The following is a 24,145-nucleotide window of genomic DNA, read 5'->3' on the forward strand; positions in this document are numbered from 1 at the left end:
TGCCTGAAGAATCAAGCAAAATTGGCATATTGAATAATCTGCCTTTCACAAATATCAACCTTCATGAGCAATAACTTAAAGATAAAAAAATCACTCTTTTACAAAAGGTGGTTGGGGAAAATAAGGTAGACTTTTCATAAGAATACAAAGAAGGAGATATTACAGTAACATTCCAAAACTAACATACATTGCTTGTTCTCTCAAGCTGACATTTCAGAAGGTCTTGCTGTCTAGATCGTCACTAGACACATAATGAAGAGAAAGGATTGGTGAAATTAATGGCAGCAGTTGGAAAGAGGAGGAGTCTGAAATATCAGGCCAAGAAAACTGGATTCAGTCTGTCCAACAGAATGCTGCCAAATGAATACTGGCAGCAAATGTCTTCAGTAATCATGTACATTTGTTGCCTGTGTATGTAATGGAATTCTAAAATCTGAGTTAAGAATCAAAGTCTTTATCATCTGATCTTTTATGTCATTTGAATAGAGAAAAATGACTGCTGCCTTATTAAGTTCCAAAAACTTTATTAAAATACAAGTCAGATTTACAAAGCCACTTTCATAAAATGTCCAGTTCCCAATTTTTTAGCATGCCACCTAATAATTTAACCACATAATTCCTAACAACCCACAACCAAGAGGATGGGAAAGTCAGGGCAGAAAAAAAAAGTCTCAATTTTCCACTTTCTGAAAATGAATCTGATGGACATGAAATGCAGGTGGACAGTAAATTAGAGTTGACTCAGTTGACTTACACAATCTCCCTGAGGCTCATCCATAAAAAGGGTATGAGGTACCTAATTTTCCTACTTTTTACATTGTGACTCTCCTGTGGGACAAGGTGTTACTCCTAGCAGCAAAGGCAAAATTGCGGGAAGGGGAAGAAATGAGGCCATGAGAAAGCAGGAAATCAACACAGGAGAACAGTTGTGAAGGCAGGAGGTGGCATATTAAAGATGTTTTTTAAAAAAGGAGAGTTACAAAATTCCACCCTAGTTAAGAAGGATCGGCCAGAAGAACTTCTTGAAGATGGAGGAGGGGTGGCTAGATTTTTTTGGTACATGTAGGGACAGGCAGTATTGGTATAATGAACGAAATACCTTTGGGAACATGAAAAGAACACAACGCAGAACGGAACAGGAATAATCCTTCTTAAACTAGGATTGGGATGAGACTACATCTGGGGTTCTGAATTGAAGGTCTCATCTCCCAAAACAAGTAGACTACTGGAGGAGCTGAGAGAGGAGTAACCCAAATGATTAGCGGTAAGAATGATTAAGGTGCTAACAAGAGTGCCTTATGATGAAAGATACCTCGCTACAAATATGCTAAAGAATAAACCACTGAGAATGGAAAGGTAAAAAAGGGTGTGGGGAAAAATGGAGAAGAATTAAATAAGAGAAAGGAGAACAATATCAAATCTGAATTTTCCCACAATATCTTTCCTAGAGAAATCTCCTTTCTTCAGAAAACTGCTACCTTTCTCTTCACCTCCAGAAAACTGCTCTCTCTCCACCTCCACTCTGGCTGACACCATCAAGCCAAGAAGCCAAAGAAGCTGCAGCCACAGCTATTTGAAAGACTTCTAGTCCAGGCAAATGACTCAACAAAGGTGATAACATCCCAATCCCTCTAAAAAGGGGCCCCATTGTCACTCTGGTTCTCTTTCTACAGAAAAATCCCCATTCAATCCAGAAAGAGATTACTCTCACTCTAGTTTAATGGAATTTAATTGTAACAAACTATTAGGCCGGGGAGATCTCGAGGAAGGAGTAAGAGAAAAACTGACCATCTTCTAAACAACCTGAAATTGGATCAATATTAACAAAGCCTCTGAAAGACTATTTATAGGTTGGTAGTCCAGAAAATGGACCAGGAAATAGAACTGATCTTTATTCACCTTGAGTCTGTGATTTTAAGATTTGGTGGGTGTGGAGGCTTCTGGCAAACAGAGAAGAGTGGAAATATTAAATTTTAATACCTGGACAAGTGCATAGATGGGAATTCTTGAATCACTGTTACTAGACTAGAGTGGGGGAAGGGAGGGAGGACTGTGTATGAGGAAGCAAAGAATCAGAAAGTTTCCCCACTGGATCTCCATTCTTAATAACAACCTTGCCTACTCCTGTCCACAAGTTCCTGCACGTCCACATGCTTTTATGTGTTATGAAATCACACAGAAGGTAAATCTTTTCAAAACCAGTCACAAAAGTTGTGAGCTACCCACAGAGGTGTTTATTTGGGATCGTGATCCTTACTCAAATAAAAATATATTACAGTTCCCTTTCACTTAATAGAACTCCACAGAGAGCTTCTTATTAAAATATAAGTGATGATAGAAACTCCTCATTACTTTCAAAGCAAGTGCTGACAACCGATGGAAAAGTCAAAAACATTCTTCCCCTTAGAAGTGTTGTGTTCCTGCATACTGGCCAGGTCTCTTTGTTTTCCTTACCTCCTTTTTACTTCTCCCTGGAGATGACATCTATGTTTTTGACTATTGTTGGGGCTATTCTGGAGAACAGTCATGACAGAGCTCTGGTTCCTCAATGGGGAAAGCAAAACTTGTAGTTGATTCTCAATTAATGTGAATCAAACCAGAGGACCCATAAAGTAAGAAGAGGTTCCAGAACTGTTACACCCCATTCCCAACCCCAGAAAAGCTGTTAATTCCACTAAGCAGTAGAACACTGCAATTCCTAATCATGGGAAAAAAAAAAAAAACCCCACCCCTGGCCCAACTGTTACTATTATTCGCAAAACTATCTTTTTGGTTTACACCTGGAAAATGTTTCAATTTCAGTTAACGAACAGTCAAAACATTTTTCATCTGAAATGCTCTTTCAAAAAGTGAAATAGAAATAGAAGGAATGTAACCAGAAGACACTTCTATAAGACTTTCCAGGCATCTTTATTAACAAGACTTTATTTTCTACACTGTAACTTCCGTCTGGGCAGGGGATGTGTCTACTATGTCGTATTCTCCCAAATGCTTAGTATAGTGCTCTGCACACAGTAATTCCTCACTGATTTATTGAAGGGATGGGAAAAAGATGGGGTCAGGCCTTGGTTATTTGAAATCCATTTGGTTTGTTAACAAGCCAAATGGCTCACAGATGATCTTGAGTCAACAGTGCAGATGAGGAGTGTACTGAGGGTAAAATTTGGGTGGAGCAGCAGGTGGGAGAGAAAAGAATATTGGCAAAGGTGTTAGGGAAGGGTGGGGCAGAAACATGAACCTCTGAGGGAGAACACTTTACAATTCTGCTGCTGAATTGTATTTTCCAAGTGCTGAATACAGTGCTCTGCACACAGTAAGTGCTCAAATACGATTGAATGAAAGCTGATTACATAACGAGGAATGAGGCTGATTCAAATTCAATTTGATTCATTTTTTCATATATTTGAACCTTCTCAATCATTGCAAATCAGCTTTACAATGTGCTATATAAAAAGAGTAGAACTGTAAAGATTCAATACTTTCCAAATTAGAAAATTAAAATATATATAAAATATATATAAAGGAGGGCTTAGCACCCACACTTCAAATATATGAAGTAGGTGAAGCAGTGAGGCCTACAGGAAGGATCAAAGGCCTTCGTGTCAGGGAACAAGGGTTATAATCCCGGGTCTGCCTGAACAAGTCACTTAACTTCTCTGAGTCTCAGTTTTCCTATCTGTAAAATGGGGATTAAATATCTATATCTTCCTTCCCTTTGCACTGCAATCCCTATGTGGAAAAGGGACTGCGTCTGCTCTAACTATACAATATCTACTCCAGCGCTTTAAAAGAATGCTTGATATATAGTAAGAGTTGACCAAATACCATATTACTATTTCTATGAAAAATCTGTAGCACAGCTGTCACACATTAAAATGGACTTTAGTTTTCCACTTCTTTTGGTTCTAAAGCTTCCATATGAAATAATGACATTACCTCTTCAAAAAACAGATGTTCTGCTTTATAAACTATCCTACATTTAGGTCACCAGTCACAAATTGAGTTTCTCTCATCGCTTCTAATGCCTACTGCCTTACCTATGGAACACCTAGATTCAAAACCACATCTAGCATCCTAATCGAAGGATATAAGCCAAACTAATGGAAAAGTGATCTTTTCACTGGAAATATTTGAATAGCTCACAGATAAATAATTCATACATAAGGAAATCTGCACACGAGGGATAAAGGAATCATTTTTGAAACTCATTCATCTCATTCAATAGTATTTATTGAGCGCTTACTATGTGCAGAGCACTGTACTAAGCGCTTGGAAATGTACAAATCGGGCAACAGATAGAGACAGTCCCTGCCCACTAATGGGCTTATAGTCTAATCAGACAAGAGCAATAGCAATAAATAGAATCAAGGGGATGTGCATCTCATTAAAGCAATAGCAATAAATAGAATCAAGGTGAAGTACATCTCATTAACAAAATAAACAGGGTAATAAAAATATATACAAATGAGCGGATGAGCACAGTGCTGAGGGGAGGGGAAGGGGGGGGTGGAGCAGAGGGAAATGGGGGGAAAAGGGGGCTTAGCTGAGGGGAGGTGAAGGGTGATATTTTGAAATATCACTTCATGAAAAAACTCAAGAGATTGTGGTAGTAGAATATTATTTATTAAGGGCTTACTGTGTGCAAAGCACTGTACTATGTGCAGTTTTCAATAAAAATGGCAATTTCTTCACCTACTTGGTTCAATCAAGTATAAATGTTGACATTAATTGTAACCCTGCTTATCAGTGTGTTTTATCCTGCTTAGATTTAGTAAAGTACTTACATTCCCACATTTACTTATTCATTCCCTCCTTCCCTTGTGTGTCAGCTTGTTTCACTGGGGTTGAATTTAGCCAAGAACAAATATGTTGCTAGTTCTTTCATGTCCTATTCTGCTCTTGCAAGACTACATTCTCAATGGAGACCCTGCTCCACTAATTTCCTTGTTGTCTATAAGGAAGAAAACACTTCTGCTCTATATCTATATTCACATCTCAACTGCATGCAGTTCAAACACTCAATTCTAATTGAGAGCCTAAAGATAAGATACCAGGCATACTGGGGCTTTCACATTTCTTATTCTAGAAATCCTACTACTACTACTAAATTGGTGGTATTTGTTTTAGTACTTAGTCTGAGCCAAGCAAGGGACTAAGTGATGGAGTAGATCTAATATAATCGGATCATCCACAGTCCCTACCCCATGTTGGGGGAGGAAGGGGAGGGAGAGAGTGACAGTTTAAGGTCCAGAGAAAACAGGTTCGAGAAGTGACTTGTCCAAGGTCACCCAGCAAACAAGTGGTGGAGCCAGGAGTGTGAGTCTGGATTAGAACCCAGGTCTCCTGACTCCAGTCCTGTATTCTATCCACTAGGCCCATGCTACTTTTCTATACTTCAGACATTATTTGAGGACTTTTCCATGTCTTTCCAGTCAAATGCCACTACCTTTTTGGCTTACACCTGACAAATTCACAGCATCATTTTCATTTTAACCAATATCACAGCAAATGGATATTCTTGTGACACTGGACACCGAGAAACGGCTCAAGTCTATTAACCTCAGTTAATACCACTGCAAGATGTTTAACCATTCCGATCCTTTAAAACAAGGTACTTTTAGTAAAAGATGCTAAAATACATGAAGTTCAAATATGAACTGTTATTATTATTAGCATAACCAACAGAGTTGACAACATTTCTACCCACCTGAAATCTAAACATCCTTTAGATAGCTAAACACTTGCATATTTTGACTACAGTTTTGTAGGAGTTAAAAGAAAAACTGGGAAATAGCTCACTGAAAATAAAATGCCTGGCAAGGAATATAAGGATTTCCAGATGAAAAGTCAGATTAAAAAAGGGATAGCTACCTAATAAAGTTTGGAAGCTTTTCATTTCTCTCTAAAACATCCCCTATTTCCTAGAGTTCTAGATGTATGACACCTAAATTTGGAGAGCACCCGAAGAGCAGAGAGTCAACCTTCTCCACCAATCACACTAGGACCAGTCGAACATAGATGTTTGGATAACAGAGAAAATTTGGCTTATTGGTTATCTAAAGTTTTGCAAGCAATAGTCCTGTTCCTTTCATTGTACAAGCAGCATGGCCTAGAGGAAAGAACATAGGCCAGGGAGTCAGAGGATCTGTGTTCTAATCCTAGCTCTCCCTAATGCTTGAAGAATGGCCTGATTTAGCTGATGTTTTAAAAATAATCACTTTAGGGTACCTAATTGTCTATATTAAGGTACAAATTGTCTATATTTTATGGACTCTCTGAATAATCTAAATAAAACATTTTTCCCCTATCAAGTTTTGTGAAATTAACTGAAAGATACAGAAATTTAAGGAGGATAAAAGTATCAGAGAGAAGCCATAATGAACCCTTACTACGTGACACAACTGAAGGATGGGTGAATGTGACTGACAAGCCATTGGTATACTCATGGGACTGGAACAGGATTGTGGAGAAGAAAAACCAATTAGCTTAGCCTGCTCCTTGTTATGTCTAAATTCACAGCAAGGTAAGAGGGAGGGAGGAAAGGATTTTAAAATGGGGGAGACAGCTTGGGTTTTGAAGAGTAACAAGCAGATCTTTAAAAATGCTGTTTGAATGATGAAAAGAATGAAAAGAAGATAACATAGCATAACTAGTCAAACGAAAAGGCAAAGAGGAGGGAAGAAAGTAGAGGAACTGAAATAGATGGTATGGAAAAAGAAAACAACCCAGGAAGGAAATTGGAAAAGAACATAATGAGATGCCCTGGGCAGAGAAAGAGGAGATGAGTAAGAGGAACAAAGTGATGAAATGGAATTTACACAAATCTGCCTGCTCTAGCCCTTCTGATGCCATAAATACAAAGGCACCAAACTGTGGAAGATAGGCATGGGAATCTTTTTTTTTTTTAATATAAATAGAAGCAAATCGTTCAAGGGTCTCACATTCTCAATCGTTCTAAAGGGGCCCTCCCTCCTCAGAAGCACCCAAATGTTTCAATCTCGGTTAGTGAACAGTCAAAACATTATTCATCTGAAATGCCCTTTCAAAAAGTGAAATAACTCTCTTTTCCAGGATTCCAGGAAAAGATTAATTGGAAACAGTCATAAACTCTGTCCCTGAGAAGGTGCTAAAAGATAGAAACTTGCATTACAAGGCATTCCTGATCATTTGACTGAACATGGAGCAGAAGTCTATGGTTTAGCTACTGGTTGGTAAACATAGGCTGATGTGAACGAATCCATATAACTCAAACCCCTGCCTCAACACTAATGTACATAACATTAAGCTCAGCTGCCTTTCCCAACCTAATTTATATTAGTGCCTTTTTCCCCACACTGGCCTACATGCTCTTTCAGGATAGAGATCAAGAGATCATGTGCTAACTCTACTGTAGTCTCCCAAGCACTTAGTACATTCTGAACAGAGTAGGTACTCAATAAATACTACTAACTGATCTTGAAGGCAGATGACGTGGGTGTGATCAATCTTGGGATATAGGTTTGAACACATGCCCTCGAGGCTTCACGTCAAACTAAATCCATGCCAGCAGTGGCCTTGCTAAATGGCAACCCTTCAGATGCTCTGGACCATATTTTTATTTTATTCTGAAGTCAAGAAAGCAACATGGCAAATGGGATAGGGTTTTTTAATACATGGTACTAAGTACTGCAATATAATTACACACAGACCATTCACAAACATATAGACCCACATACATAGGGGGCAAAGTGAGATAGCATCACAAAGATAAAAAAGAGTGACAGAGGCTCAAAAAGGAAAAATGAACACCAAGATACTTCTTTCTGTCCCCAAATGGATACTTTCCTAATTTAACTAATTCAAGACAAAACCTAGTCTAACCCTAAATCACACAATCATATTTTATTGAGTGTCACATATGAGGTTCATAACTTCAATCTTTACAGAGGAGGTAATGTAACTGAGGCACAAAGAGGCTATGTGATTTGTCCAAGGTCATATAGGAGACAAGCAGTGGCACAAGTCAGGTTCCCTAACTTCCAAGCCCATGCTCTTTCCACTGTATCACACTCTGCTAGCAACACTTACATTTTTAAGTGCTCCTACTGTCAGTGGCCTCTTTTTTGTAGTGTATTTCTCCTTTTAAAATGTCTATCCCTGCCAGTTAGATTTCTCCTTGTGGGACAGGTATAAAGCCATGAATTCATCCCAAAGCTTAGTCCAGAGCTCAGCACAAAGCAAGCACTCAATAAAACCACTGCTCCTTAAACCAATGTATCTGAAGGATCTAAAAATTAGTTTATTCTTTTCACAGAGTAAACTTTAGATGGTGCCTAATTAAAGTGAAATATCATATAAGCAGAGCAATGCTATTTTCTGAGATTGCCAAAATGTTTTATGACTTGAAATTTTAGTTGTGGCTTCTTTGATCATTGAAGATCAAAAGACAGTGTAGGTAACACTTCCCCAGTGTTTCACTATATTCCTGGCAATCATTGAATAGTTACTGTAAATTCTAAATGACTCAAGACTCAAAAACTACACTAATAACTATTGAAGTTCCTCATTTTAACCAAGATTTAGATATTGTGTGCAACTGAAGTTGTTTTCAATAATAACTAATAATAATTACGGTACTTGTTAAGCACTTACTCTGTGCCAAGCACTGCACTAAGCACTAGGAGATAAAAGTTAATCATGTTGCATGCAGCCCTTGTCCCACATGGGGCTCACATTTTTAATCCCCATTTTACATATGAGATAACAGGCACAGAGAAGTTCAGTGACTTGCCCAAAGTCACACAGCAGACATGTGGTGAAGCCAGGATTAGAACCAAGTCCTTCTGACTCCTCGGCCTGTTAACTCCTCTATGTCCTGCTGCTTCTGATGTGTGTGTTTTTGGGGGGAATATGACATTTTTTCCCCATGAAAGAATTCTTCAAAGTTGCCTAAGATGCCAGAAATACACTCCTTAAAATGGAAGCACCCAGTTCACCAGTCCCATGTTTCCATAAGGGGCATCTTAGAAATTCCACAGGCAAAACCAGTCCTGAAGTATGTGATAAAAATGATATGCATTCCTAGTAGCAAACTATCACTTGGAAGAGTATGTCTGGGGAAACTGCAATTCCAGGAAGGTTGGAATTTCCCTCCACAGGAAAATAAAAAATGCTCCACAAGCAAGAGCATCCTAAACAACTATGTTTGTGCCCGATCTGTGGACATCTGCTTCCTGAAAGAATACCGATTCTCTGACCAAATAAATTGCAGAAGAATCTCTTTGTACCTCTGTTGTTGCATACCAGCAAGATGGAATGAGTGATCTTCTGGAAAAGAGCAATTTCTCTCTCCTTTTGAGCAGGCACACACTAGCCACATCTCTACACTGCACTGCTGAGCTAATAGGCCACTGGAGCCAAAGACACTCTTTTAAGATAAAATTTTCAGACCTCAGGGGACCAGCAATCTGTTCCCAATCAATTCAGGTAGCAGCAAACTGGGTGGGGAAGAGATGTGAATTCCTTGTGGATCTTTCAGTGGCATTCCTCTAAACTACAAGCTCCCTGAAGGCAGGAACATTCTACCAACTGATTATACTGAACTCTCCCAAGTGCTTAATACAGTGCTCTGCATAGAGTTAAGTGCTAAATACATAGCACTGATTGATGAACCCCTTTCCTAGAGTAAGTCTTCAAAGAAAATTTGCAAACTCTCACTTCTTTTTACAAAGAAACATTAAAAGCCTCTCAGGCTTTTGTGCTACTGGCTAGATTGACTGTCACACTGGGGACAGCTTTTTATTTTATATGAAATTTTTAAAAATCTGGTATTTCCATTCCAATTACAATTCTTAGCACTCTTTGCTGCCATCTATGCAACTCTAATTGTCTTTTGCAAGAGGTCTTTAAGAACACACACCCACGACAGGTCCACAAACACAACCCTATCTTTTGACTCCTTTTTCCTAAGAGAGTTCCGTGTCTTCACTTAGAAAACCAGTGGCTTGAGTTTGGGTCAGAGGATAATGAAAACAAACCCCAGTCAGCAACCCCTGCTACATGACTGACCTAGACAATCTCTCCCACACTACATACTTTCACCAGAACAAGCTCTTCTAGAACTAATTAAACCTGAATACACTAACAATCCTTAACGATGTTCAGGTATGATATAATTATACCATTAAAAAAGAAAACTGAGTATTGTCAAAAGTTCTCCTTAGAAAGGACAGGGGAAGAGATGGGGACATAGATTTCTCCCTGCTGTCTTGTTTTGGCTTTGTGAACAGCTCTGGGATCAACAGAAAAAGAACAGGAGTTCAAAGGGCAGACTTTGAAAACTAGAACAAAATAAAGTTGTCACAGAGGGTCTGTCAAGCAATCATTTGATTGAATTTATTAAGTGCTTATTGTGTGCAGAGCACTGTACTAAGTACTTAGGAGACTACAAAATAATACAGAATTGATATATACAGTCCCTGTCCAGAATGACTTTCCTACACTACTTTAAGTTATGAAAGACAAATTAAAATACCCATATTCAAAGCACTTTTACCTTCTGCTAATCTCATCGGCTGCAGGTGGCATGTTGAAAGCTGACTCTCTATAAGAGCAGTCAATCCTATTTAATAATAGTAACTGTGGTATTTGTTAAGTGCTTACTATGCGGCAACCACCATACCAAGCACTGGGGTAGACACAAGGTAATCAAGACCCACATAGGCCTCACAGTATAAGCAATAATAATAATGGTATGTGTTAGACACTTTTCATTCATTCATTCAATAGTATTTATTGAGCGCTTACTATGTGCAGAGCACTGTACTAAGCGCTTGCAATGAACAAGTCGGCAACAGATAGAGACAGTCCCTGCCGTTTGATGGGCTTACAGTCTAATCGGGGGAGACGGACAGACAAGAACAAATGTGCCACGCACTATAATAAGCACTGAGGTGGATATAAGCAGATCGGGTTGGATATAGTCCCTGTCTTACATGGGAATCACAGTCTCAATCCCCATTTTACAGGTGAAGTAACTGAGGCCCAGAGAAGTGAAGTGACTTGTCCAAGGACACATAGCAGACATGTGGTAGAGCCAGTATTAGAACCCATGACCTTCTGACTCCCAGGCCCATGCTCTGTCCACTAAGCCATGCTCCTTCTCCCACTATGCCATGCTGAGAACTGGTATTGAATCTCTATTTTGTAGATGGAGGAACTGAGGCACGGGGAAGTGATTTGACCAAGGTCACACAGCAAACCAGTGGCACAGTGGCACAGTCACAGTCCTCTGACTCCCAGGGCCAGTATCTTCCCACTAGGCCATGCTGCTTCACTTGAGCACTTGCTGTGTGCCGAGCACTATACTAAGCACTTGGGAGAGTACAATAAAAGAACTGATAGACAAATTCCCTGCCCACAATTACGCTTTTGCTTCATAGACACAATGTTTGGTTCACCCACCACAGAACTTGATTTGGTTTAACTGGAAATTGTAAAGTACAAGGCAATCTCTCAAAGCCTATGTGAGATTTCATAATCTATAATCAATGGCATTTATTGAGCGATTACTGTATGTGGAAAACTGTACTAAGTCCTTGGAAAAGTACAAGAGTACAAGAGAAGCAGCATGAACTGGTGGAAAGAACACAGGCCTGGGAAATAGAGGACCTGGATTTTAATCCCATCTTTTACACTTGACCTTGTGACCTCAGGCAAATCACTTAACTTCTCTGGGCTTCATCTATAAAATGGGGATTGAATCTTATCCCTATACCAGGAGCCCCATGTGGGACAGGAACTGTGTCCAATCTGAACATCTTGTATCTATTCTAGCACTTAGTACAGTGCTTGGTGCTTAATAAATACCACAATTATTACAGTATAGAGTTGGTAGCCACATTTCTTGCCCACAAGGACCCAAGTTGGAATACCTGGGCCCTACAATCCCAGAACAGTGCTTGGCATATAGTTAGCGCTTAATAATAATAACAATAATGTTGGTATTTGATAAGCGCTTACTATGTGCCGAGCACTGATCTAAGCGCTAGGGTAGACACAGGGGAATCAGGTTGTCACACGTGGGGCTCACAGTCTTAATCCCCATTTTACAGATGAGGTAACTGAGGCACAGAGAAGTTAAGTGACTTGCCCAAAGTCACACAGCTGACAAGTGGCCGAGCCGGGATTCGAACCCATGAACTCTGACTCTAAAGCCTGTGCTCTTTCCACTGAGCCATGCTGCTTAACAAATACCATCATTATTATTATTGAATTTTCTTGAATACACAAAAAAACTATAGGTAGAGTTTAAATATTCCTTATTTCAACAGAGGTTGCAAGATTGTTCTGCCAGTAAATATCCAGCAGCATAGATCACAGTAACCTTAATAGAAAAGAGTGAGTCTTCCTTTAATGAATCTCCTTAAAAGAGATCTGTCACTGGGATTTGTGCTCTGAAATCTGAGACTCAACATAAGACACCTGGCTGGAGACATTCCAGAGCTTTCATAAAACAGTTTTGGATACACACCAAAATGAATTTGGTTATCATCTGACGTTTACCCTGAGGGGAATACCTTTTTATAAAAACTAATAGGGGTGTCTGCTACTTTAGTGGAATAGCCTGTGTTAGTAAGCATTCCTACTTCAGCAGCCAAGAAGCTGCTAAAATCAGCTTAAATGAAGTAGCTATAAGCACAGTGCCTATTAGTAGTTGAAGAAAATTATCTTGGCACTGTCATCAGAGAGTCTGGGTGAGTGTCTACTGCTAAGGACAGGAGTGTGAGGGCTTAGCGATCATTCAGGGAAGACCACAGGGGTCAGAGAGTATAATCTTTACAAGGTTAATATATAGAAAGTTGGAAGCATTCTAGCCCGAATGGTGGGAGGAAGCACTTGGAAAGAGAGAAGCCTTGAAATAAAAGCTTGCCCTAAATCCCACTCAGGTAAAAGTGGGGTGGGGGGTGGGGGGGGCTAAAGGTTCCATTCGTAGAGAAGCAGTGTGGTTTAGTGGAAAGAGAAAAGGCCTAGGAGTCAGAGATTGTGGGCTCTAATCCCAGCTCTGCCACTTGTCAGCTCTGTGACTTTGGGCATGTCACACTTCTCTGTGCCTGTTACCTCATCTGTAAAATGGGAATTAAGACTGTGAGCCCCAAGTGGGGTAACCTGACACTCTTACAGCTACTCCAGTGCTTAAAACAGTGCTTGGCACAGAGTAAGTGCTTAACAAATACCATCATTATTATTAACCTAAAGTGCAAAGTAAACAGAAAGATCAGTGGGAAAATGTACTTGAGATACATTTGCCCAAGAGTATTTTTTATATTGTACTGAAGTTTCTGGATCTTTGAATCAATGTTTAAAAAAAGGATTTGGCTTTTCTTTTTTTTTTTAGCCTTAGCTAGTGCAAATATCACGTTCTTTTGCTTTCACAGGGATGATACTATCCATAAAAACATATTTTGTCCCAGTTCCTGCTTAACACAGAATTTCTGGATGTTTGAAGATCTTCACATTGCACTACAGGAACAGTACTTTTCTATCCAGCTAAATAGAAAATAGAAGGTGTAGGTCATTTAGCACACTTTTCTTCCTACTAGCTTCTTAGTACTCAAAGAAACTTAAGTCATTGCTCACTTGTAACCCAGAAACCTTCGACTAAGAACTTACGATGGTGGATTCCACATGTGAAGATTCTCTTCCTGATTAAATATCCAAGAGATACCATAAAAAGAACGGTATCAGATCTAAGCTTGGGGAAGAAGCCTCCCAACAAGAACAAAGCACGTACCTCAGTCCTGTGACTTCAGGACTGGAAACCTGCAGAAAGGAATGGATTAGAGAGTCAGGGACTTGAACAGCATCACTGATACTTTCCCATCCCTGTACTGGAGTATAGCACACTGTAAAGTTCACAGAAAGGCTTTTTACATGTATCACACATTTATAGCTGGTGACCATGCTGCGTTGTATGCAAACAGCCCGCAAGGTGTTTACCTCAGTAGCCACTGCCTTTTTTCACCTTCCACATTAGCTAGCTGTTTGTAAAACTTCCTTTCTGGCTTCACACCTCAAAGGACCTCTTCATATCCGACAGTTACTCTCCCCACCTTCAGAGCCTTATTGAGGCCATATGTCCTCCAAAAGGCCTACCCAGAATAAACCCTCCTTTACTCTTCTCCCATTCTCTTCTGCATCACTCTGATTTCCTCCCTTAGCCCCAGAGCACTTAGGTACATATCCATAATTTATCATTGTGGGCAGGGAATGTGTCTACCAACTCTATAATATTGTACTCTTCAAAGTGCTTAGTACAGTGCTCTGCATACAGAAAGCGCTCAATGCAACTGATTGATGGGCAACTTTCCCAGTCCTCTGCAAACAGTAGGCACTCAATAATGATTGACTATGGGTCAGAGATGACAACAGCAAAAGGCAAGACATACAGTATTCTTTACTCCTTTTTTGAACCTCAGGAATGAATTCATGCAACTCAAAAGCAGAAAAAAAACTGCAAGAAAAAGGGTTAAAGCAGGAACAATGCTACTTGCTAAACTAGTGAATCATTTTCGCATAGCACCATCCACCAAGGTCAATGAGAGTCAAGGGGTTAAAATATTGCTTTTTTTTAATGTGCCCCAGGTGTATAGTGAGTGCACTGTGTGGTTAAAAATCTCATCAGTAAACACTGTATTCCCAAGAAAACCCTGATGGTTAAATTGTATCACAGTGTCACAAATTGTTCATTTGGTTTTAGCATCTGGGGCTCATTACTGCCCGTGAAATAGAAGGCTCCACTATTCTTGCAGAATACCCTAAGACTTTACCAAGATTATATAAAAAGCCTGTGATTTAACCAACATCAGAATCTCACCTGTTACTTTGACCATTAAAAAAAAATTAGCCACGATCAGCTGGTTAAATTATTTTAAATTACACTTAGAAAAGCATACAATATTATAAAAGATTATATACTTGCAAGTACACCTGTTCAAACATTAGGCTTGTTTTGATAAATTACTATTTGGAAGGTACAACGTTGCTTGATCCTTGTTTTATTTCGGGGCTCAGGTTTCAGAATTTACACAGCACAAAAGATAGAACACTTTAGTGAATTATTTAGTATGCTTACTTCCAAGTGATGTAAGATCATCTTTACATATGAAAAATAAAAGGACTATGTTTAAACACACAGCTATGAATCTACAGGAGGAGCATGTATGTGTGGCAAAAGCATGGAGAAGTCAGGAGATTGATCAGCCTCTGACCTGTTGTGTTATTCTGGACAAATTAGCCTTTTTACGCCTCAGTTTCCTTAACTGAAAAAAGGGGATAAGACTCCCATTCTCCCTACCTCTGAGGTTGTCTGGTAGGATTACTTTATATTCTGGGACTCAAATAGAATTTCATATGATTATGCTTATTACATAAGCACTTAATAAATAGCACAATTATGCATGCATATGTATATTTCAGTGAGTAAATGTTGGTAAGAACAAAAAATCTTTTTCAAGACAAGTACCACGACTTCTATGCCTAACAGGACTGTACATATACACCTGAAATAATTTATTTCTCAAAGGAAATTAGGTAACTGATGGGCCACAATATATCTAAATCTCAAAAGCAGAGATTATGTCAGAGTGCAGAAGGAAAATCTCATGTCTGTTTGAAAAGATTCTGCAGAATCTGTGTGTTTTTTTAACAAACACAAGCAGCTTACCTCAGGGCAACCAACAATAAGACACTTTGCCACCAGAATGTTTCGTCACAATAGGAGACATGAGAGAACTGGAAAGCATTAGACTGAGGTCATGCAGACAGGGATTTATCTTTCTGAAAGATTATGCTTTAAGAATTGTCCAAGCCTATCTCTTTGACAGCTGCTTTTTAGTACATTGACAGTTTGGCTCAGCTCTCCTCATCCCACGCCAGAATTTCAGGACTGAGACCAACCCTAACCCCTTTTCCTGCTTCTACATGGGGTAAAATTCAAAAGGGTAAAGACAGGGCTGGGGACTCAAAAACACTGAAATCCAGTTTTTGGGAGGCTATGCAAATTCGGAGGATAGAGATCCTGTCTACCAACTCTAATGAAGCCTACCAAGAGCTTTAGGACTGTGCTCAGAACACGGTAAGTGTTCAGTAAATACCACTGATGGATTGCTAACAGGATGATTTTCATGGTTCTATGGACCAATGGGCATGTCATGTTTGTCCCTTCTTGTATTGTTGTCTTCACTAACCTCAAGGCCTGCATCCCTTTCATTATGCCTTCTGACATCACGAATGATAATTATCATTATTACTACTATGGCGTTTTGCAGCAGGCACTGGAGCTCAAGGCCCTGGAGGTGAGAAACAAAAGCAGCACTCCCAAGCCGGAAGACTCCCTTCCAGGTAACTGTGGTCAACATGGGGTTCGTGGAATAGTGTTCCCCTACAGCATTACTACCTGGTCCACGTCACTCCTCTCAAGCCCGCGCACACACTGGCCATCCAGGCCCAGGTCTTCCCCCAGTGGAAGGCTGACCTCGGTTGCTACCTGAATGCCCCCACTGCCTGGGAGGGGTGGAGTGGCCCCCCAGTGGGGGCACCTCGAAACCCCCTCCCTTAAGAGACGAGAGGTCTGGGCACCCGGATCCTGGACAGGTTTGGAGGATGTGTGAGGAAGAAATTCCCCAAAGTTCTCTCTAGTTTGTAAACTTGCTTTGGGCAAGGAACGTGCCTGCTAAATTCTGTTGAATTGTGCTCACCCAAGCACTGACTAGAGTGTTCTGCACATAGTAGGCACTCAATAAATACCACTGATTAAGGGTTTACTGTCTATGAACTCTAAGCACTGGAATAGATGCAATCGAAACAGACACAGTCTCTATCCAACTTGGGCCCAGAGCCTGAGATGGAGGGAAAACAGATCCCTGTTTGACAAATGAGGAAACTGAGGTTGGGAGAAGTTCCATGACTTACCTATCAGAAATCAGACAAGTGGTGGAACTGGGAGGAGAACACATGTCCCCTGACTGCCAGTTCTGTAATTTTTCCACTAGGCCATTCTGCTTCTCTATATTCTCAAAGCTGTCAAACTAAGACTCCCCCATTTCTAATTGCTGCACTTCTGGTTTGGCTCTGGATCACTTTTGGCCTAGTTTAGGGTTCACCACAGGCCACAGCTGCTACCACACTAGGTTTGGATAGCTGAGACTGTGTATAGAGACCGGAATGCAATAGGTCTGGGGCAGGAGGTAGAGAAGTGAACGCTATGGTTTGCTAAGGTTTCCCCTTGAAGAAATGTTCTGGGTTTGGAATTCTAATAGAATTCTATATGATGTCTTATGAAACGGGAAGGGGCAGTAAAATTATCCCCACCTCAGGGCAGTCAGATTTTTGCAGCTTCCCAGGACTTAACCATTCAATGCTTTGACCTTTGTAAGTTTATGTCTATCACAGAACAAGGCTCTGAACAAGTCACTGAAAAACCACCTGGTTTTGGGGGAAAAAAAATCCCTGGTCTTGGACCCCTAAAGTTCTAATATCACACTGCTGGGGAGGAATCTGGAGAGCCCAGATTCAGGGCCTTTCAGACCAGAAATTCAAAGGTCTACCCGGAGCCCAAACCAGAGGTCCACCATTCTGGACATATTAGTCTAAGACATATTCCTTCCCAATGGGAAAACCTAGTTACAGGTCTGACACATTCAACAATATCAGTTTCTTTCAGAGTCTCCAATATTTCTGAGTTCCTGAACTGCCCAACTAAAAGACAACACTGCACTGTCATAAACAATTAAATCACAGAAATCAGTGGTATTGATCAATGAGTCCTTCATTTGCCTTTAGGATAAATTCATAAGAATTTTAGCTTTAGTGTCATGGGATAATTTACAAGACTAATATACGAATGTACTTCTGCCTGTTTTTGAATTCTTGCTCTGATGAATGGAAATTTTCTTCATGCATCAAGACCAATAAAATGACTAACTTTAAACATTTGAAAAGAACAGCTTTTCCCCCTTCTTTTCCCAGCAGAGACAAAAGGGCATGGTTTTATTCTGTTCCATTTACCTGTAGGGTTTGAACCATCCTTAAATGCTTCCCTAAAGTGAATATTGTGTTGGGCTGTTTTAACTATAAGAAGAATTTAGATGAGAGAAATCATTATACTAAGTCTCTCTGCTTTACTCTCAATATATTTTTCTAGATTTTCAGATACATTTGATTGAGAGTCTCTCTTAATTGCAGCTACTTTCACACATAATACAGGTGGGGGGGGGGAGGGGCGGTGATATTGGCCACAATCATCTAAAAAAAGCAGGCAGTTTACTCTGGAAAACGTTTTCCCATGGAGAGGCAGAAAATTATTCAGTTTCACTTCCACTTCTCAGAAGTTGCTCTGACCTTTACACAGAGTTTGTGGAAATCAGTATGGGCCAAGCAGAACTGTGTGCCAGAAAAATCTGCAGGCTGGATCCAGAGTTCAAAGCACAGGCCCTGGCTTTTTGCTTTGGCTCTCTTAAAAGTTGGTGGTCTTGGACCTCTTCAACACTGTCAGGGAGACAGAAGATCTGTGTGATGTAACCCTTTGCAGCAACGATTGATTCTGAAATAATTAGGTTTACCTGAGTGGGAAGAAGACCATAACCTCTTTAGCTATATTTTAGAGAAGCAGTGGGACCTAGGGGAAAGAGCAAGGGCCTGTGAGTCAGAGGACCAGGGTTCTAATCCTGACTCTACACTTGCTGTGTAACTTAGGCAAGTCACTTAACTTCTTTGTGACTCAGTTTTCTCAGCTATAAAATGGAAATTGAATACTTGTTCTCTCTCCTACTTAGACCATGAGACCACACTGGACAGGAACTGTGTCCAACCTGATTAACTTATATCTTCCCCACAGCTCAGAAAAGTGTTTGATACACAGTAAGCATTTAAATACCATTATGAAAATAAAATAATAATAGTAATAATTATCTAGGAAAGCATTTTGAAGGAAATACATTGAGTCCTGATTTAAAAAGTAAGGTTAAGTTGCATAGGAGAAGATAGTTCTGAGTTACTGCACTACTGTTGGCAAACTCCCAGGAAGACCATATCCAAATGCAGTTGTTATTTCTAAGAAACCTTGGAGGGCACAGGATATATGAAATGAAATTTTCTGCCCTCATAACTATTCTTGAAATATGAGACATGTGATAGAAATAACGAAAAAATGACTCTGTGCACTCACAGGCCAGAGGTGAAAAAAATAGCAAGTAGTATGTTATCTCAAGCTCCCTTGACCTTAAGTGCACATGTGTAATAATATCATTGTTCTTGGTGTTTCCCCTTCCAACCACTCTTCCTTTTAAAATCCTGAAAAATGATGCCACTCTGACAAAGTACATCTAAGAAGTCCACAAAGGAAGACCGAATTCTGGACAAGGCCAGGCATCAGCACTCAGTATAGTACCTGGCACATACTAAGGGCTTAATAAATACCACGATTATTATTTAATAGGGGATATCCCCTTTTTCTACAGAAGAAATGTTGCAGGTTAAATAGGTGATTAGCGGTTTTATGTCAACATTTCATAACCCATCAAAACAATGTCTTGGGTAAAATTCTCACCCTAAGGTTACCTTCAAGTCATCCTGTGGACTGAAGTACAAAAACACCACCCCCTAGGATGTGCTCATCCCTACAGATTTAATAATTTATTCCCTCTGATGTGCATTTATCTGTGGAAAGAGTTAAGGGACTGTGACTAGGTTGCAACACCAGAAATTTGACCTCTGGAGAAGCAGGAGGTGGAAATTTAATAGAATACAAGTGAGAGAAATTTGACTAAAAAAATACAATTGGTAAAACAAAATACAAAGCCTGGAGGGTTACTGTGGAAAATTGTTCTATACTTCTAAGTAGCTAATCCAATTATTTATGGCAGGATGGTTTTTTTGTTGTTTCTTGTTTTCCTTTTAGTGGAGTACAGAGAAGAGACAGTGAAACACACATACACACAGATGGGAGGAGGTGGGAGAAAATGAAGAGATGGAATTAGTATTTTTCCTATTGCCATTATCCAAAATGTTTGGAATTCAAATGGAAACCTTCGGCATCTAAGGCTTTGGTAAGCGCCTAGAGCATATTAGTCACTCTATAAAAGTCCAGTGTTTTTAATACTGCTTTCATTGTGTTAGGAGATTCAGTGGGGTAACACCAAAAAAAAAAAAAAAAGAAAAAGAGAGCCTTCAATCAACATACTCTGGGATCAGATTTCATGACTGGTTCTGCACAAGACCTTGAAATGTGTTTTATGTGTTATGACTCATAAGTGCTACAAACAGAGAAAGGGAAATTATGCAAACCTAACCTTTTCATCAGTTACCACACTGGTGGGCTAATTTTATGCACACTTCATTAAAACTACTCTGAAACTAGAAGAAAATACATGGTTCAGTGCAAAATTAATCACCCCCTCTCAACCCAAATTTTACTTTTCAGCAAGAATGCTGCATACACTGTGTATAGAAATTCAAAGAGAAAAATGTACGATATAATCACCAAAAAGCCCTTAAGTTTTATAGGTAGAAAAGAATTTTAAAAGGAAATTGTCATCTGGCTCCTCTCCACCCCCCACCCCACCGCCCCATGACAGCAGCTGAGTCTGAAGCATCCATCTGGTGTTTCTGACTCCACCATGACATTCCTGAATGCTCACTTGAGACAGTGACACAATTCTTATACATAAAAAGATTGTTTTGTGAGATTATGCGATATGAGAACCCTGGAAACTATTGAAAAGGCCTGAGCATTTCACTTTACTGTTCTGCTTTCATTTGAAAAATCACCTTGATTTCCTCCTTTGTCACAATAGCTGTTAGCTCATTTGATCTTTTCTGACTGAATACACAATTCTGACTATGGCCTTGGGCATCCAGGAAAACAAATATCTATGGTATTTGTTAAGCACTTACTATGTGCCAAGCAGATGCCAGAAGCAGGAGGTTGATGCCTGGGATGAATCAGTTGGATGAGAAAAGGGTTCATTTGGGAAGAGAATTTCATTTTCTATCAGGAAATATTTCACCTTTCAAATAGTTTCTTCCTCTACACTATCTCCAAACTTCTGGGATGACTTCAAAAAGGAAAAAAAACATTTCAGGGTGGCAGAATCCTGATTGACAGTAATTTCTCTTCCACATAATAGACTGCATCTTGATGTCACCTTCAAAAATTAACCCTACATATATGCCCCAACTCCATTTGATAGAAAAAAAATCACTATCAACCGATTCCATATTTTAAGCCATTTCTGATCCAGGAAGTTATAGTGTTTTTGAATCAGTGGCAGTTGGCTTGAAACTTCACCTCACTATTCTGCCTGGGTCATTTTTCTAAAAAGCTGTTCAAGTTCATGTTTCCCCACTCCTCAAGAACCTCCAAGGGTTGCCCACCACCTCTGCATCAAAGAGAAACTCTTTACCATTGGCTTTTTAAAGTTAGTACTTTTAAGTACTAACTCAATCACCTTGTCCCCTCCTAGTTTACCTCTCTGATTTCCTACTTGAACCCAGCTTGCACACTTTGTTCCTCTAATGACAATCTACTCACTGCACCTCAATCTCATATCTTGCCCCCTATCTCTTACCTGGAACCTCTTCCCTTTTCCCCCTTCATATGTGACAATCACTCTCCCTACTTCCAAAGTCTTAATGAAGGCACATATCCTCCAAAAGGTCTTCCCAGATTAAGCCCTCATTTCCTCTTCTCCTACTCCCCAGTTACCTTTACACTTGCATTTTTCATTTACCTTTCATTTACTCTGTCAGCCCTACAGAGCATATGTATATATATCATAATTGATTTATATCAATGTCTGTCTCATTCTAGACTGTAGGCTCCTTGGACGTCAGGGAACATGACCATCAACTTCGTTATATCGCACTCTCCAGAGTGTTGAGCGCAGTACTCTGCAAAGAGTATGCACTCAAATACCCTTGATGTCACTGATACAAACAAAACCTGGCAGGACACCAATTCAGGATCCAAGTCCAAAGGGGAAATGATTCCCGAATGTTGGTCCAGAGTGGGTTTCAGATTCCTATTTCTTGTCTCCTTTCTTTTCTTTTTTTAATACAGAAAATGGAGGGGGAATTTCACATTTGGGAATAGGTTAGATAAATAAAGTGCTTTTTTTTTTCCCCTAACTGCCACCTGGCCTTTATAGGGGAAGCGAACAGTTATCTGTGTAATTCAATAAAAACCCTGATTTCACCTGATTTACCTAAGCAAATTATTTGGCAGCAATAAATTATCCATTCTTCTCTAGCTGTGGAGACTTGGCCTAGGTACACTGCTGAATATGTACCGCCAAGAAACAGCACTAGCCAACTGATTGAGATAATATAAATTGTACAGCTGAGATTTTAAATTCCCATAGTGAAGATAAGAGGACTCTAGTAAACTTTACTCTGGTTTCTGGGACAAAGGAATGGGGGAAAGAGTTGTGCCTCTTTTGTGCCTCAAAGTGGCTCAGAACAGTATTTTTGCAAATATGGCACCGGATCCTTGAACTTTCTTGGTTATCAGCTCTTCTTGGAAAGAGCATTTTTCTGGCGGCCTATGTCACTTTCTCATCCACAGCCCCTTATCTTCTCCGTGATCCAGTTTAGTCATTTGCCAAGGGGAACATTACTTGTCTAGTACCTCCCTGGGTTGGGTGGAGTTTAAGCAATGTTTGTAAAATCATCTGAAGTCTTCAGGTTAAACAGTTCATTAAACTACAAAGTGAACCTGCACAAGTGTTAATAAGAACTGTTACTAATTAGTTGCATTCCTAACATGGGCCAAGTTACTAAAAACAGGTGATGATGTTTGTTATAGTAAATAGAGGGTTTGAGATATCACCTGATCCAGGGCTTTGCCTCCTGTTAGGTGAAATGATTATTCACTCAGGCAGTTAGATGTCTGGCTTTTCTTAAAGATACACAGATATGGTGAGCTCACAAGCCTCCTTGACTCTACTCCCTCTGATAATCAGTGGCATTTACTGAACATTTTCTGTGTGCAGAGCACTGTAATAATAATAGTAATAATGTTGGTATTTGTTAAGCGCTTACTATGTGCCAAGCACTGTTCTAAACACTGGGGTAGATACAAGGTCATCAGGTTGTCCCACATGGGCTCACAGTCTTAATCCCCATTTTACAGATGAGGTAACTGAGGCTCAGAGAAGTGAAGGAACTTGCCTAAAGTCACACAGCTGACAAGTGGCAGAGCTGGGATTAGAAGCCATGCTCTCTGATTCCCGAGCCCATGCTCTTTCCACTAAGCCTCGCTGCTTTTCTACTAAGCACTTGGGAGAATCTACTTTCTTTGGTTCATAGGGAATCAACAATCATCGTTTCCATAAAACTCATCGAGTATTTGAGGATTTCCAAATTAGCCTTCCATTTCAAAGGACAAATAACCTTTAATCTTTCCATGAAGGATTTAAACTTAGTTCTTCCAAGATATGTTTTTATTATGTTTTGGATAGAACAGTGTTGGGGATGAAGGAAAGGACCATGCATATCTGGATAAAATGCAAAATAGTTATGTCCATACTTATGGAACCAAGTAAGTCATGCAAACATTAATGAGACTTTTATTCATTATGGGTTTTAGAGAATATAAACCCCATGTTAGAAACTATTTTCCAGCATTCTAATGACTTTCAGTTTTTCATTTAACACTTAAAACTACAATAGCCAAATATTTACCCCAATACTTGAATTAGGATCTGAAATGAAGAGCAAACATGGGCCTGGGCAGCAGAAGGACCTGGATTCTAATCCCAGCTCTCACAATTGCTTGCTATGTGACCTTGAGTGACTTCTCTGAGCCTCAGTTTCCTCAACTGTAAAATGAGGATACCTGTTCTCCCTCCTACTTAGAATGTGAGCCACATGCGGGACAGGGACTGTGTCAGATCTAATTAATTTGTACCTCTCCCAATGCTTAGAACAGTGTTTGACACATAGTGTTTAGCAAATGCCACAAAAAAGTGAAAAAATATTACAGAAAGCTTATTTTTCAGCATTTGCATGCCTGGAGACGCAGTGTGGTATAGTGAAAAGTGCAGAGACCCTGAGAGTCAGGAGACCTGTGTTCTAGCCCCAGCTCACCACTTGCCTGGTGTGTAATCTT

General features: G+C 39.8%; 1 protein-coding gene across 5 annotated transcripts in view; it reads right to left on the reverse strand.

Annotated features, from left to right (window-relative positions):
* SEMA3D (semaphorin 3D) overlaps positions 1-24,145 on the reverse strand; it is a 171,232-nt gene that overhangs the window by 139,009 nt on the left and 8,078 nt on the right. Inside the window, exon 3 of one of the 5 annotated variants that reach the window (XM_029077347.2) lies at positions 13,772-13,800. The exons of the other annotated variants lie outside the window; for them this stretch is intronic. The gene's annotated coding sequence lies outside the window, so the exon portion shown is untranslated. The remainder of the gene's footprint in view (positions 1-13,771; positions 13,801-24,145) is intronic. 5 annotated transcript variants of the gene reach the window in all.

This window comes from Ornithorhynchus anatinus, chromosome 13, assembly GCF_004115215.2.
Source record: "Ornithorhynchus anatinus isolate Pmale09 chromosome 13, mOrnAna1.pri.v4, whole genome shotgun sequence".
NCBI lineage: Eukaryota > Metazoa > Chordata > Mammalia > Monotremata > Ornithorhynchidae > Ornithorhynchus > Ornithorhynchus anatinus.